The sequence below is a fragment of the Pseudopipra pipra genome, chromosome Z (genome assembly GCF_036250125.1).
Source record: "Pseudopipra pipra isolate bDixPip1 chromosome Z, bDixPip1.hap1, whole genome shotgun sequence".
Classification (NCBI taxonomy): domain Eukaryota; kingdom Metazoa; phylum Chordata; class Aves; order Passeriformes; family Pipridae; genus Pseudopipra; species Pseudopipra pipra.
In genome coordinates, this window is record NC_087581.1 from 11,817,649 (window position 1) to 11,829,204 (window position 11,556).

Below are 11,556 nucleotides of genomic sequence, written 5' to 3' on the forward strand. Positions count from 1 at the left end.
GTCCTATGTGAAAACAACTCAAAATAACTTTCATATTGGTTTAACCCACCATCAGAATTTATTTAGCATAATGTCCGGTATAACCTCGGGGCCTAAGCGATCCTCTGAGTACTTGTGAAAGAAAACAGAGATAAGAAGCCTCTGCAGAGGGAAAATACAATACATAACTTTAATAGGAGAGGAGGGAGATAGAAAGAAGGATCAAGTGTTCAATTACCAGGAAAATGCCACTAACAAATAAACAACTTGCAAACATTGTCAAGAATAATGTTTCCAACTCAATAAGGTTTCCAACTCAAGATATTCTATGAAATCATGTCAAATCTTTTTTTATAAAGTAACAGCACTTGCACCTGAGGATGTAGAAGATAAATAGCATGTCTCCAAACAGTACTGAGGCTTTAGATGACTGTTGCTTAAGACATCCTCATGACCATTTTATTGAAGTTTTTTTGACTCTCCTGACATAGAATGGATGCATAATTTGTTGGGAATCCATACCCAGAGTGTACTTATTTATATTTAGCTGTCAAAATGGAAGGAAGTATTGAGTGGTGCCATGATCTGAATGAAGCTCAGCACGCATGCATGAAAGTACTATATGAAAGCAGAAGTAATCAACCAACTGTACCATAGACAGAACAGCTGGCTAAGGAGGAACTAGGGGTAAATCACAAGCTGAATGTGAGCCAGGACTGGTTTTCTGTTACAGAAGAAGAAAAAACTCAGACTAGGTTATATAAACAGAATATATACCACAGAACAAGTGACGTAGTCTGTTTAGTCTGATCAGCACTGATAAAACCAGAGAGTACAGAGAATAGGGCATCCAGTGTGAGGCACTGCCCCTCAAGAAAGACTTAGATCCTCTGGGCAGGCTCTAATAGAACCATAGGATTTTCAGACATCTTGAAAGCATAACTTAAGCATAAACAAAAGAAGACTGAAAAGAAATGTCATAATAGTCAAGAACGTAAATGTTTCTGTAAAGAAAAATAGATTGGTTTTCTCTACCTGCATGTGACTGCATCAGCTGATGGACTCATTTTTCTGTGTACGTATGCACTAAAATCTTAGGCACATTCCTGTGGTTCTGATCAGACATTTTAAAAAAATGTTGCAAAAGACAAATTGAAGTTGCAAGTAAGCTTTCATTACTGTAGCGAACATACCATGCTACATATACTCATACCTTCATGCTCAGCTCCAACTCAGAACTGTTGCCTTCCCCAGCTGAAGCAAAATGTAATACATATACAAATATTGTTCCCAAATTCCTTGTGGTTATTTAATGCTTCTTCACTTTCCTTTTAAGGCAGCACATCACCCAAAACTTATTAATGCTCTTCTTTCTAGCTTCATCTCATATTCCTCTCTTCTCCACAACAGTGACCAAAAATGCCAGCTGGATAGCTTAAATAACCTCTCTTACACACACTCGGAAAGTTCTCTTGAAACATCCCATAAAAAATTAAGAGTGAGGGTTTCTTGGTCACTGCCTAAGATCCACTTTCTTAAATAAATCTGATCAACTAAAACAGAAGTGAAAAATGGAGAAAATTCACAACAATAAAATAAATTCAATAAAACACCTAGTCAAGTAGATCACCTGTGCAAAACAGAATGCATCTTAAGGTTGAAGGCCCTTTTGTATCTCAGTGTGCAAATACCACTGAATTTCTTGATAGGAATAAGTCTAAGTGTCAGGTTTTGTTTTTTTTCCACAAAGGAATGAGAGAAAAATCTGTATCAGAAAGATAACACTCTTGCAATCTTAAAAGCTGGATTACTTTGGTTTCCAAAACTGCTGGACTGACTGTGAAACAGTTGTACATTACATGCTGGATGCATAGAAAAAAATTCTTGGAAAGAAGCAGATTAATTTCTCCTTTGAAATACTATGGTCAGAAATGGTTCATATTTCATAAATCAAAAAATGGTTCCTATTTCAGAAAAAAAAATACAGAATGAAAACTGTGTTTTGCCCACTAAGGCTAAATTCTTTCCTCCTTAAAATGCCAATCCTAGAATCTGACATGGATTTGCAAACTGTGTAAATGATTTTTTTATATCTGTTTTTTAAAGTGTTACTCATTTATTGTCATGATAAGAAACCAAGACTCATTAGTCTCCACTGCTACCACATTTTGAAGATTTAGTTAACAGATGTTCAACCAGGTGTTAGAGAAGAATCTAAGTTTTCAAATGTTATATAAACTGCTACTCTTTCTGTTGTTACCAGCAGATAGTAAAAACTCAGCCTTTCACAAGATAGAAGTGTGAGAGCGCATATAAGGGCAAGTACGAGTGCAATTCTACAGGTACAAGGCCATGAGAGAGCCCTGTTTATTTCACGAGTGCATATCCTGTGTTCTTGAGGACAAGGGGCTTCCAATACTTGCAGACAATACCTAAACAATAAGCCAACTGGTTAGATAGTTCTGTATTTAGAAAACAGCTATGAAAACTTCACTGACATTGCAAAAATCAAGCACTGAAAAATTAGGAGATCCCCTAATTTTTGCAACATCGGCTTTCACAAGTTCACAGTATTTACACACTGAATATTCTGCTCCAACAAATGGCACCTTCCGAACCCAAAAGGTTTTGAGTTTTTGTAATGCAATGTGAGAAAAAGATAGCTTCTTCTATCAACAGCCAAGCTGATACTCCTACAGGAAATTCCAGTCTAGGACACTTAAAGTTGTGAAAAAATTCTGAGCAGAAGATTTTATAAAATTTTAGCAGAATAACAATTATGTAACATACACAGAGCTGCAGGCACAGACAGACATATACAACTTTTCCAGACTGGCAGAAATAGTAGAGAAACTTTGTGCCATTCTAGCAGTTACAATACTGTTAAAATATGCGAAGGTATAATTTGCAATTTTAAAAATATTTGTGAACAATCCCTAACATAAACTTGTACTGTAAGTTTCATCCAGACAACTTGATTTTTGTGGTGACACTTATATTCTTACTGCATATGATATAATCTTTTTTGTTGTTTTTGTTCAATTTAGACCAGTGGGACTTTTATCACGCTGCAATCTGCATAATGCAGTGTTCACTTTTTTTTTTTTTGTGAGGGATTGTACTATCTTTTCTTCTTCATTTCAAAGTGCTTCCTTTCTCAGAGTACTGCTCTCTCTTTCATGGTGAGTCACTCGGAAGTGCCCTAGCAATGCTACAACTTGCAAATGACTGAAGGCTTATGCTTTCTCCCTTGTTTTGGAGATTTCTAATTTGGGTGGTCTCTAATTAGCATTTGGTTTAAATGTGAAGGCAGTTACTGTATGCTCAACTGCTTTTTTTTAAGAACATATTTATTGATAGTCTAAGAAAAGGGTAAAATCACATACCTGCTATGAAGCAGGTCCTGATAAAAAAGATCATGTTTTCCTTCAGACATGAGAACAAACAGTAGCTATTTCTCATCAACAGTAATTGCAGAGAAAGCAGGGCTCATTTGAAGTTTAATTCAGGAGGATCACAGTAGCAGCACTAGTTCCAGTGAGCTGGTCATATTTCTGTCCTCAGAGTGACCCTGCAGGGCTCCTATTCCCTGTCTCAGCATCAATGCAGGCAGTCCCCTGAAGAAGGACACCCCTTAAGCCACCTTCAGGAGGCTAGAAGGATTAAATAATAGATGTAAGATTTATTTACAGGTAACTAGGATGTTGCAGTGTTACATTTCTATGATTCAAAAGGCCTTACAAAACATCAGATGATAAGGCTGGCAATGAAAGCAGGCAGTTTAAGCAATTCATCTAAAAAGGAAGGAAATAGCTTTTTTGAGGTCAAATCACAGTTCCTGTGAGGTCGATTGATTCAGTGAGACCAGCTATTCATGCTGGTAAGGTAATTTCAGTTGTTTGTGAAGGTAGCTCTAGTGTGCATTTACTGATTGAAAAAGTACAGTTGGAGTTCATATTCTATTTAGAATTTTCCCCCTGTTTTGGTGAATGAATACACACACTATTTCCTTAGTCCACAGATCTTACTTTACCCACTGAGCATATTTTTGGGGAAAAGAAACACTTCATTTTATTGATAGAATTCTTATACACAAATATTTCCCTTCAACTGTCCTCATAACACCCCAACAGACACAACAAGTCTCTGAGCAACGGTCTCAGAGATGAAAAGGGCTGAATGATGGTAGAGGTAACATTTGCCTGCTCTTTCCCTTCTCCTGGATTTATTTTATGACCAGAGACAAGAGCTTGACAGACACTTTTGGTGTGGCACAGAACGGCCATTCTCATATTCTGATGTGGGGATTCCTTCCGTTCAGGAACAAGGAATGATTGATGTGACTAAGTTCAGTTTGTCAGATGGACTCTGAGACATTTGATGTTGCCTTAGCTGTGTTAACTTTGAGTAGTCTCAAATCCCAGTCTGTAAAAAATATCAGAATACATCTCTGGGAGACTTAAATCACTTCATGGCATTATGACAAAAACAGATGTTCAGCTAGTGTTTGCTTCTACTGTATTTTCGCCTTTCAAACCTAACTTGTTATGGCAACAAGCTAAAAAGTCTGCGCTGCACAGAGGATTGTTATTTTATCTGTGGTGTCATTTCAGCAACATACTTTTGCTGCACAGCAGTGTGGCATACCACCCTTCAAGGAAAGGGAGCACCCAATATCCATAGATGTTTGTGGCCAAAAGGAACAACAAAAGTGCAAGAGTCTGCAAAATCTTACACAGTTTTATTAGTAAATTACATGCTTGGCACAGAAATTGGTACAAGTTAGTCCCCGATCTCCTATACAGAGGTGGGTTTTGGATAAAGGGAGATGAATTAGACAGCGAGAGAGAGATGAAGAAAGAGAGAGAAAAAGAGATCACTAGTCCTGGCTCCAGCACTGATCCAGCTTATGAGGTGTCCAGGGCCCTGGTGTCCGTGTGTATCTGGGGTTCATGCAGGTACCTTTTCAAAGATAAGTTTTGCCTGCCCTGGAGATAAGCTTCTTGCTTTCTATGCAAATTAGTTTTCATGAGCAGTCCATTCTTTCAGGCTTTTCTGGAATTGGGCTGGGGGGCTGCAGTCCATGCCCACTTCTCAACCTCAATCTTGCACTTGTGTGTACTTACTGTGCTGTGTTGTGCCTCCCTCCAGGAGCCAGAACAAGTACGTTTATCCCAGAAAAGTGCTGCCCTACCTTTGTATGGCCCCTTCTCCAACCAATCCTGTTCTTTCTCACAGTGTGTTCTTATAAACAATCCTTGCCTGGTATTACCAACAACTCTCTGGCTATCTGTGTTTGAGACATACACATTTGCTCCCTTATTCTAGGCTTCTACAAACTGAGCATAAGATAGAAAAATAGCTATAATTAAAGAAGGGTGAACTACAAATTAATCCTAAGTAAAAAGATCTCAATAGTTCCCAAACACGTGGATTACATACCGACTTTCTTCTGCAGAGGCTTCTGAAACATTTGCTCTCTTCATCTACATAGTCATTGGAATAAACATGAGATGTATCTGCAGATAGATATACAAAGCTATCTGCATTAACATACTACATAATGTCCAAATCAGAGATGTGTAATAAAAATAAATTAAAGAGCATAACGTTGGAAACAGAAGACTACAGGAAGCTTTAGAAAGGCAAGTATTGTAAAAGGAATATCGTCACAAAGCCTGGATTACTGGCAGATTTAGAAAATTATTTTTGAGTGCAAAAGGATCATAGTCTTCCATCTCCTGACTAGAATGCCTAAAATTTCCAGCCCACAAGCAATAAAAGGAAATATCAGCAGCACAGATCCTCAGTCTTTGTCCTGCATCTCTAGTGTGAGACACCTACCATTTCTTTGAATGATGTATTTGAATTGCTTTCATTGCAAACATTTGCTGCTCCCAAAGAGTCCAGAGCTTGGTTCCCATGGTGCTGTGTACTTTAAAAGATGTGTCATATGTACAGTACCACATTTCTGTGGTTGCTATGGTAATGAAAGTACTTGTCTTTAACAACATTGTGGAGTGAAAAACAGGGATATAAAACATGAAGACTAAACAGCAGAATTTGAAGTTAATTAGTGAGTGGGTTTGGCTAATTTGGTAATTGATATGTCAGTGGACTATACTTTCTTTTTGCTTAATGTTAACATGAAACTGAACTAGTATAGTCAAAATGACCCCTTTATCTAGACAGTAGGATTTCTGCTTATTTTATCTGTGCATTGATTGCACAAATGTATACTTGAATACGTACATTTGTTAAATAGGGACAATAACTGATCAGTACCCCATTTCTGCATTTTCCTGTACAATATAATAATTCCATTAATTTCTAAAACATATCCTTATTAGAGTTTTTATTGAACAATGGCAAATCTTATTTGTGTCCAAAGCTAGAGTAGAAAGCAATCCCTGTGCTATAAAACTAATATTTTGAAGCTTAAATGCCCCACCCAGTCTCATGTAAAGAGTGGAGCAAAGTGCCCCTCACCAAACTTTATTAACTCACAGAGGAAGAGAATGAACTGGGATATTGTATTTTGCAAGATATTCAAATATCAAAGGTGGCAAACAAACAAAGGGCAGGAACACTGAAAAAACAGAAGTATAAACATGAAACAGCAAAACAAGATCTACTTGGGGAAAATAAAATCTAATGCACTGTGGAAGCGATTCAGCATCTCATACACATAGCATTGTTACATACCATCTATACAAACACACAGAAATACATGTAAACATAGTCCTATACACACAAATGCAGGAAAAACTTAAAGAGGACTGAGAAACAGTGGCAACAAATATAAAAGTGCCAATATTTTGGCATCACAACCAATAAGCCGTGAGTGTGCAAAGAAATATGGCTAAAAACCCAATACATTTTGAAGTGCATATACCCAAGTAAGCTCACGTTAAGCAAAAAAGGCCCATCTACATTCTGTACAGTTCTATTGCAACCATGCCTGTAATTCTGGATTCACCACATCTGTCAGAGTAGCACATTAAATCCTTTTTCATCTCTTGGAAACATCTTTACCAACGGTTTAAGATCCTAGGAATGTTTTCAATTATCTGGAAAAACATTGCCTTACGCTTCATACTATCACATTTCTATTACTCCAGTCTCAAGATCATTCAAATCTCTATGACCATAATTAACACCAGTGCCTTCCAACCTCATGGCAGTGCATACAGGCATTATAGAGGTTCTTGTCTTGAGTTCATAGTCTGAAATTACTATGTAAAAGAGAAAATAAAGTAGATGAAACTAAGGGCACTAAGTCTATGTGAATTAACTGTAGTCTCATATAACGTCTGCAACTTAGCCAAGATGTGATCCCAGATCACCAGGATCTCAGGCTATTGCCTAAACTGCAAAACAGTGCTTTGTGGGAGGGAATAATGTTAAGCCAACAAGTCCCTAATGCCATCACTGATATGACAAACTTGGCATTTTTTCCTTCCTCTTAATGATATTAATGGTAACAATTTTATTTGCAACAAGCATTTCTCACATACATTGTTTACATATCACAAAAAAATTATGTTCCTTCAAATGATAATGGGAAAGTTGCTTACCTAGAAGTAGCTCTAAAAATTCACTACATACTATTAAAATCCTGTCCAACAACAAAAAGATTTTGCTTTCCTTGTGTGTTTTTCTCTGACATTTGTTAATATAGTATATAAGTTGTTCGTTCTTCTACTTTGACTTCTATGACACTCATGAAATGAAGGGGCAACATAGCACCTTACAGATAGAACAGTTGTATCTATATTAGTTGTTGCTTACTAATTCTAGGCAATTACTCTGAAGTGTGCATTATTTCCTACGCTTTCTCTGAAAGCAAATGAGAAACAACCAAACAACAAAAAAACCCCCCACGTTTTGTCATGGGGTTCCCCCTTTTTTTCTCTCCATCCTATCTTTGGTTTTTGTTTGTTTGTTTTTTGTTGTCGTTGTTAGTTAACTTGTTCTTTTATGTTTTTTAAACCAAGAAAAGAAGAATTTTAGACTTACAGTACAGCAACTAAAGGAGTTAGCAATTGCTGTCCTTAGCAAGGCCTGAGAGGTAGGAGGATGAATTGCTACTTGGCCAAACACCTAGATACTAGTTCAGAGAGGAGCAGTGAAACACAGAAAACTGGGACATGAATGTTCTTTAATGTACTCTTTTTCACATCTTCTCCTGTTTTCACCATATGTTTTAAGGGTGCAAACTGAATGCTGTTATCTATTGACATTCACCAGTCTTCCTACACTGTTTAACACTGTTAATTAATCTACGTTGCATCCACCTCTTGTGGGGGGCTACAGTTCTTAATTCCAGTCCCATTCCTTTTGCCTACTCAGTCTACCACAAAATGAGTGGGGTTATCTCTTGTTCTCCCCTTTTCACTTTATCCATGTTTTGATTCACAGTCAGTAAATATACAGTGATAAAAACTAAAAGGAAGTAAATTCATCCTCTTGGTTTATCATTTACTTAACCATTACCAGCAACATTCCTGTGTATCGATCAAATCCATTTTCAGACATTATCACTCATCTTGTTCCCGTCAAACCCCTGTTGCTTCCATATTGAATCTTGTCAGATTTCTATCCCTGGACCTGCAACCCATGCCCCCATCATTATCTGCCATTTTAGGCATCCATCAATTCCCTCTGGGAACTCAGTTCCGCAAATTACACTGAATGAACTGCCTTGAAAAGAGAGACTTTCTCCATGACTGAAATTTATTCTTCTCCCTTCAGTGCTATGGGCTACATCCTCCTCCCATCCACTTCATGTTGGAATTGGCACCTGTTGGACTCCTCGAACGGTCCCTTCAGTTTCCTTAAGCAACTTTGTTACTTGAGGCAGCTAAGGACAGCATTATCAGTGTCAAGGCAAGGAATAGGATAACATACCCAGTGTAGGAAGGGGAAGGGGGAGGAGCAGGAAGGGAGTGTGCATTAAGCAATGTAGCAAAGATGATCTCCATCTTGATTTCCTCACCCTCATAAGGAACTGCAGCCTAAATCTTCTTCATATCTGTCTACTTAAGTATTTTCCAGTCTCACCTCTTGTTATCTCCCTGCCATAATGCTGTGCCGTGTGTGTGTCCCACCCCCCAACTCCCAATTCTGTACTCCATTCCCCTTGCCCATCTGCACCCTGCAAGCCAACACTCAGGTCCCCACACTGTTCCCTGGGTCAGTCCTTATCTCTATGGCATTCCAGCCAAGTATCTCCTGTGCCAGCACTATCTGCACAGCAAGGTGCAGGCTGGACCCTGCTGTTCCCATCATCTGCTTGCCTGGAACTGGCCCACAGGCAGCTGGGAGTAACTGTGCAGAGAGAGGTTTTGTGTCTTGGCTACTACACAGCATGCACAGCTGTGTTTTCAGAGTGACGTGTACAGCCTGGCCAGCATGAGAGGCCTCTCCATCAGTCTTGATATTAAGGTGTTGAACTCTTCATAGGTCTTGCAGCACATTCCAAGTGAGCTAATTCAAAGCTGTAACTTGGCTTGTGTGGGTGGTGCTCCATTGGAATAGCTATAAGCACTCTGCCAAACTGCAAATACCATAGTAAAGGGATGGCAGAACTTTTCAAAGAAGAGGTTGATGGATATCTTTCTTAAGTTGAAAGATAAAAGATTTCTTCTATCTGAATGGCAGCATTGCATACAAAAGCATTTCTCCAAATGTTCAATTTATGACAGACATTCAGTCTGAAATGTGAGTAAAAGCTTGGAAAAGTTATAAGCAACCAATAGCAGATTCTTAATAAAAATATCAGTTCACTTTCATAAAAGAAAGGGCTACCAGCCCTACCTATAATTATTGTTGTATACATTACAGCTACAGGTCTGTGTGTTTTCCTGCAAGTTTATGCAAGTTACAGCCTATTTCTTGCAAGTTCAAGGAAGTGGGTCTAGTGGAATTATCAGATAGGAGAAAATAATTCCATAGGAATTAGTTTAAGCAGTACTCAGCGCTGGTGAGGCCTCACCTGGAGTACTGCGTCCAGTTCTGGGCCCCTCAGTTCAGGAAGGATATTGAGGTGCTGGAGCAGGTCCAGAGAAGGGCAATGAGGCTGGTGAAGGGACTTGAACACAAGTCCTATGAGGAGAGGCTGAGGGAGCTGGAGTTGTTTAGCCTGGAGAAGATGAGGCTCAGGGGAGACCTCATCGCTCTCTACAACTACCTGAAAAGAGGTTGTAGCCAGGTGGGGGTTGGTCTCTTCTCCCAGGCAAGCAGCAGTAGGACAAGAGGGCATGCCTTAAGCTGTGCCAGGAGAGGTTTAGGTTAGATATTAGAAAGAAATTCTTTACAGAGAGGGTAATCAGCCATTGGAATGGGCTGTCCAGGGAAGTGGTGGATTCTCCGTCCCTGGACGTTTTTAAGATGAGGCTGGACGTGGCACTTAGTGCCGTGGTCTAGCAACTGTGGTGGTAGTGGATCAAGGGTTGGACTTGATGATCTCAGAGGTCCTTTTCAACCCATCTGATTCTATGATTCTACATTCGCACAAAGTATAAAAAAAAGCAACAGAAACACCAAAAAAACCCATAACCCAAACAACAGTCATGATGTTTTAAGAAACAATTAAATTCAGTCAAGATCCTCAGTCCTTTTAACAGGACAATATGATATAGATGTGCAGACACATAGGGAGTTGTTGTGATTATGAAATTATCAAGGGTCTGAAATGCAAGGAAAAGAACTGTAGATGAGGGGAAGTTAGCTAATGATGTTATTCCAAAAGGTAAGTAGTGCAGTCAGACAGTGAACTAGAAATATTTCATTAACTGCTTTGGAAACTATAAGGGTCTATAATATATGTACTCAAAAGGCTCATTTTCTGCTAAAGAAATCTAGTCTAAAGGAGTTTATACTTCCTGAAAATCAGACCTTCCTCCAATTTTTAATAGCTGGCCTTCAATATGACTTAGAAAACCAGCCTAGCTATGAGAATGGTTACCTCACTTTTGAACATGTTGTTAATAAAGTTTGTTCATCCTTGTAGATGGAGTTCATGGAACCTAGACACCAATGACAATGTTTTTTGCATAAATGAGCATAAATGAAAGGAGGATTCCACTGACAGATCTCTACAGCTTTGGATGACACAAGTGGAAGCAATATTAGTTAAGGCCAATACTGACTAATTTTGAAAATCTGTGCCAAATTGTTTTCACTCCTGAATGATTTTTCCCTTACCACTCTGGTAGAGCTGTACACCAGCATGGCATGAAGTCAGTCTCTGGAACTGAGTGAACGACTGATCCCCCAGTTCACTGGATAAAGAACTGGATAATTTGTTGGCTAAAATAAAAGGCTACTCCTTGCTTTCAGATAGTTTGCTTTTTTCCATTAAATGTAGAAAAGTGAGAGATTTTGAAGCAATAACAAATATATGAAATGCACTTATAAAAATCTGTATTTTGTTTTCAAAATCCCTGAAATTATTTATTGGGTTGGACAAGTTTTACCTGAGATTATTTTTTCACAGTAGATGTAGTCCAAAATAGCAAACAAAAACAAGAAAATCCCCAAATACACAAAATTACTGTTAAAACTTTTCTTACA

At 38.4% G+C, this 11,556-nt stretch overlaps 1 long non-coding RNA gene across 1 annotated transcript; it reads left to right on the plus strand.

Moving 5' to 3' along the window:
• The first annotated feature begins 10,584 nt into the window (after positions 1-10,584).
• Positions 10,585-11,321, plus strand: LOC135407877 (uncharacterized). The gene is made up of 2 exons (XR_010427061.1): positions 10,585-10,732; positions 10,994-11,321. It is a non-coding gene; the product is annotated as an uncharacterized LOC135407877 (long non-coding RNA).
• The last annotated feature ends 235 nt before the right edge of the window (positions 11,322-11,556 follow it).